Source organism: Melospiza melodia, chromosome 2 (assembly GCF_035770615.1).
Source record: "Melospiza melodia melodia isolate bMelMel2 chromosome 2, bMelMel2.pri, whole genome shotgun sequence".
In the NCBI taxonomy this organism is placed as follows: Eukaryota; Metazoa; Chordata; class Aves; order Passeriformes; family Passerellidae; genus Melospiza; species Melospiza melodia.
The window spans coordinates 64,571,346-64,577,345 of NC_086195.1; positions in this window are offsets into that span (position 1 = coordinate 64,571,346).

Here is a 6,000-nt window from a genome sequence, read left to right on the forward strand (position 1 = left end):
AAGACTGTATTTGAGGATCAGTTCCTAAACTGTGGCCTGTAAAGAAAGTAAAGCTGTTTTGTCCACAGTAATGTGGCTTTGCTTTTTTTCTCCATAAATAAAACTAGCCTAATGTCTTGCTTCTACCTCAGTGTCCTAGGGACAGACCTTACTCCCAAATTACCTGTCTTTTGCTTTCTACAAGTCCATTTTTCTTTTTCATTAACATTTATCCTAAAACACAGCCTGTGTCAATCTGCCTTACAATGAGTCTGTGATAGTCTAATCAGGCAGTCTGGTATTTCTACCTACTGACTTTCTGTCATTCCCTTCATAATGAAGTGCTTTTTAATGAACTGCTGAAATTCTTCATTTTCCTGGACTGAGCTTCTGCCTGAGCTAGACTAAATCAGTAAATGTTTTGAGCCAATCATTTAAGAGGAGAGGAAGTTGCCACATGCAAAGAGGTTCATGCAGTTGGTTCAGGGTTCAGCATCCTACCCTCAAAGAAAATAAATTAATGTGAAGAATTGTAAAATAACAGAAATTAATGTGAATAAATGTAAAGAACAGAAAATAGTGTAGAAAATTCATGTTTAAGGTGCATTTATCTCTTCTTTCAAGGATGGAACATAACTCATAAAAGGAATACTTCAGGAAAATGGGACCAGTTTCATAACCAGTTTTTCAGTAATTCTTTGGTAAAATGATTCTGTGGAAGTGGAATATTGAGCAAAGCATCATAGGAAAAAGTATTAACTTCAGATTTTTCAGGAAATTGAAAAAATAATTAAAGAGGGAGAACTGGGAATAAAGGGAGAGTCCACGGCATAATCAAATAACAAATCCAGACTAATGAATTAATGTAGACTGGGAAAAGGGAGGTTTTGTTGGGAAAAATAAAATCCAGGCAACAGATAGAACAACTGGCTTCCAAATGCCTGGTATCTCTTGCTGACATCGGTGCAGTTGCAGGACAGGAAAATGCTGACATGGTTGTTGCTTCTCTTTACATCTGCTGAATGTAGGGACACATTGTAAGCTCCTGACTGGAGCTGTCAGGACCAAGAGGTGTGTCTTCTCTTTCTCTCCTCCTTCTTTCAGGTGAGTGCTCTCAGACCTTTTGGTAGCCTCCCTATTTAGTTTTTCAGCTCCAGGGATGATCAGTCCAGTGTTTTGGAAAGCCGTAGTGAGTGGCACAGTTCCTCTGAAGCTCTCGCAGAGCCGGTGCTGTGTGCCGCTGGGACAGGGCGAGCATCCTGCCCAAACGTGTCTGTCTCGGCTGCTCGGCAGAACAGGCAGCGGCCAGCGAGCACACGGAGTTCCATCCGCAGTGACACCACAGGTGTGTTACTGGTGCCTGGAGCCTCATGCTGAAAACACATTGTTATAAATGATCAACGAGAAAGCCACAGTCAGAGACAGCGTCAGGCCCGGGATCGGCGCTGGGTGAACCAAGATCCGACCTCTCTAGCATCAGACCTCCCTCTGTTCACGAATGCCGTCTCCAGCAAGGCTGTTTTATAGAATTTTTTGTGCCTGAGGCAGAGGTGCCTCGATTTCTTTTGTCACTCTGTATGTGTATGAAGTTTCTTTCACTGCAGGGTTGGACAATTGCTGTTTCTTGGGTGGTGGCGGGTGCTGATCATGTCAGGAGAAGTTGGGTATTCAGATGTATGTTCTTGATGACTTCTGTTATCTTGATTGATGACACTTATCCAGTGCTGATCGTCCTTGGGTGTTCCCGTGTTGTTCCAGAGGCATCCCATCTCCACACTAGCCAGGTCTTTTTACTTGTTAACGAGGCATTCTTTCCTGCTGCCACAGAAGTGTCGCAATTTTGGTGTGGTAATCTGTCTCTGGGCTGTCCGTGGTTTCCACCCAAGCATGAATTACTTTACATCACGTATTACACACATGAAAACACAGCTCTTGCACGGAGCTCTTTATGGGCTGAGCAGAGCTGGGCTGATTTCAGCTGGCACTTCCCACCCTCTCTCAAGGGAGGTGCCCCGGCTGCTTCCTGATAAATATGGACTGTTTACCTTTTGTTAATCCTGGAAGCTGAATGAAAAAGGAACTTTTCATTAGTAAAGTCTTTTCAGAGGTTTTGTTTCAGTTCACAAGTACAAATACTCCCAAGTTTCAAAGAAAATTCTGAGTCAATCAAAAGGCTTTTTACTGATTTATTTTCAATATCTCTGATAAGTTTTGTACGTTGTTTCATTGCTATTTTACATATAAAAATAAGATCCACTGGAAAATATAAAACTGCCTTCTCCTTGGGACTGTTCTTAAAATCTGCATTTTCAGGATGCATGGAATGTGGTTCATCTACTTCAGTCTAAGGAATGCTCATCAGTGAGAAATCCACGGAAAGGTGAGCCCTGAAGTGTGTTCATGCCCTAGGGGAAGGGGAAATAGGATCAGCTCACAATCAGTTTAATTATGTGTGGAAGGGACAATTTCTTTTGACTCACCCTGCACTGAGATTTTATTAATGAATAGGAACAGGTTGTTCTTAAATCTTGTTGAGGCATTGTGCCTGTTCCCTAAGATCCTGCTCAGGAGCTGGCTGGCACAGCTCGTGCTGAGGCCTGACGAATGCTGGGGGCAGACACTGGGTCAAAGAGAGAGCGCCAGCAGGCAGGACAGGTGCCCAGAAAGGGGCAAAGGGCCATTATGCAGCCACTGTCACCTGCAGGTCCCTGGCACCTGCAGCCATCCTCTCCGTCTGCCACTCTCTGCACAATCTGCTAATTTATGGAAATGATTTAGACCAAACCTTCAGGATGGAAGATATAGAACCATCAGCTTACTCAGAGTGCATTTAGAGCAGGCACAATAGAAGCTGGATTGCTGGGACTTCCGTGGTTGCCGGTGTTTCACAGGGGATGCCCAAAGCATGATGGAAGAGAAAGGATGAATATTCTCACCATTGGATAGATGACTAATTGATTTTTTTTCCTTGTAAAGGCATGAATTAACAATTATGGGTTCTAAGATTTGAAACCATATGATTTGAATGCTGAATAAATTAATTCCTGTGATAGACTAGTCTAGGTAAAAGGGGGTGCAGCCCCTGTTTGTCAGACTGGCTGCATTTCTTTATGAGCTTATGACATGAAATTTAGACCACAGATATTTTATCCTGTAAATTTGAATTATCCCAATGGACCATGGCCCGACATTTAATGTGACAGCACCTGACAACATTGAGTATGTCCTAATGTTGTTCCATCTGCAGTCTTTTCTAGAGATGCTTGACATTTTCCCACAGGTCAAGAAAAACTAAAGGGTAAATGAAACATACGAACTTGTTTTAGGGACAGAAAAACGTTGACAATTTTCAAGTAGAAAAAACAAGGCTATAAATAACATCTTCTTGGGCTGTGTTATGAGAGAAAAACTGATGTCTTTACAAAGACTTTGATGGGTGAAGTGTGGATGTTAACATCTTTGCAATGGGAGTTAATGTCTCTACCAAAGGCCACAGGTTTGCTGCAGAGCCCTGACACCTTGGCCCCTGAAGCAGACAAGGGATGCACAAGCCTGAACTCCTGAGCTTTGGGGTAAACCAGCAGGTTCAAGGGGGCAATGTGAGGTAGGCGGTTCGGGAAGGCTGCACCTTCCCAATGCCTCAGCAATGGGGAAAGGAAGAGGGAAATGTGCGGCCTGGAGTTTAGGATCAAGGGAGGCTGCGCCCTCCGAAACCCTGAGAGAAAAACCCTGCGGGTGTGCGCCCCAGCGGACTCCCCCCTGAATTCAAACAAAGCTGAAGGACTCCTCTGTCTCCTTTTTGGGCATAAACCTCTGGCGTTAGTGGATTTTCCTGAAAATTATACCAGTTTTTTAACATAAATAAACTTTGTTTTCTGCTTTCTTTTAGAGTATCCTAATACAAGTTTAGCTATAGTGAATAATATATATAGGAAAATATCCTTTAGCCCCATTGCTATTAGAAATTAGGCCTAGTTCTTCTTAAATCATCATATGTAACTGCAGAAATAAGAGATTAATTGATTTCTAGTCTTTTATATTCCCATTTGTCTGCATATACTTATTTATGATCATATGTTTGATGCCAACTTTATATCACAGTTTGAGAGAAAATTGTTTGACCACATTTTGCATGTACATCAACATAAGTTCATTCCTATAATCACATTGCTCCCCAAACTCTTTTTCAGCTTCACTAAACTGCTTCAAAAGCTTGTAAAGAAAATGTAATAAGGGTTTTTCTGTGGATTCAAGTATATTTGCTAAAGTCAATAGTGTAAAATGGAGAAGCTCACATATATCTTAGTTATAGAAGTTTATCAATGCTTATTGAAAATCCTTTATCTTTCTCTATGAAAAAGTCTAGATACTTAAGTTTTCAAATGGAATAGTAAAGTTTATTTGTACTTTATTGTCCTGGTTTCAGCTGGGGTAGAATTAATTTCGTTCCTAGCTGTTGCAGTGCTGCATTTTGGATTTGGGAAGAGAATGCTGCTGCTAACACACTAATGTTTTGGTTTTTTGCTTTATCCTGAGTCAAAGACTTCTTTCTTTTTCCATGTCTCATGCTCTGCCCGTGAGGAAGTACACAAAAGAAGCTGGGAGGGAGCATAGCTGGGACAGTGGACTCAAACTGAGCTGAGAGATATTCCACACCATGGAATGTGATGCCCAGTATTTAACCTGGGGGGAGTTAATGGCACCACAGCCTGTCTGGGGTTGGTCAGAGGGTGGTGAGCAATTGCGTTGCAATGGTGAGTGCATCACTCATTTGTTTCATTATTATTAATGCTCATTATTATTATATTTTACTTTATTTTCAATTATTAAACTGCTCTTATCTCAACATACAAGTTTTACTTTGATTCTCCTCCCCATTGCACCAGGGGAGGTGTGGGGGGAAAAGGAGGGGGAGAGTGGCCATGTGCTGTTTCATCTCCAGCTGAGCTTAAACCCATGACAGTTCTTTTTTGCCAAAGTGGGGCATGGAGGGTTGAGATAAGGACAAATCCAAGCAGAGGCTGTTGTGAATTTTTTTCTTCTTGGTACTTTGATTACCAACACAACATCAAATGTCACCACAAATAAAGGTGCTTAGGGACTTAACTGTTATTTATGATTCCCATCTTATTTCCCAGAGAAGAAGTGTGTTCAAGCAAGTATAACTTAACTGCATGAATTATTTTCTCAGGATGTAATGAGTTGTGAAATATAACAGGGTTTGTGTACATTGTTGCACAGTGAAAGTGGCCTGATAGATCATGCTCCTGAAACTACAAAAAAAGTTATTAATGTCACTCAGATTCAGCCCCCCTTCCCCTCCATGTTTTACTGTTCACAGAATCAGCTTTTAGGTAATTTTAGCTAGTATGTAATAATATTTTTGGAATAATCTGAACAGTGCAAAAAAGGATAGTTGTGACAGATATAGAAATAGTAGTACTCTTTCTCAATCACATCCTGTTACCAAACATATAGTTATATCATGAATTATTGCTACCTTAAATACTGTAGGGTTATACCTCTGTGTTGTGGTATCATCAGCCAGAAGGATTTCTTCCTTCTCCCATACAGTCCTGCTAGCATCATAAAACACAAGCTGTGTTTCTTGGTCCTGCAGTATGAGACTCTCACTTTATTCACTGCCTGGCTATATGTTATTTTGATGTTTGTGAAGTCAAATGTTTTGGTTTTATTTTTTTATCATATGGATAAGATTGGCAAAAAAGAAATTATTTTTATTTGGTGGTTATATGTGAGATTTTATACAGATGTGCCAGAAAGAAAACTCTGCAATTAAATACTTTCATCACCATGTGATAAAATACAGTTTCAGGCTGGTTTTAAGGTTTTAAGGTTTTGCTGACTTGTCTTCTTTCCTTGGTTTTTCAGTAAACTGTTGAATAGTTAATGAGCAATATCTTCTACTCAAGAATGTGTGGCAGCCAGCATCCTTTAGGCTTTATTTGCAGCTGTGCTGTAAAGCATGCTTCTTTACTTACATGAGAATTTAGAGGTCTA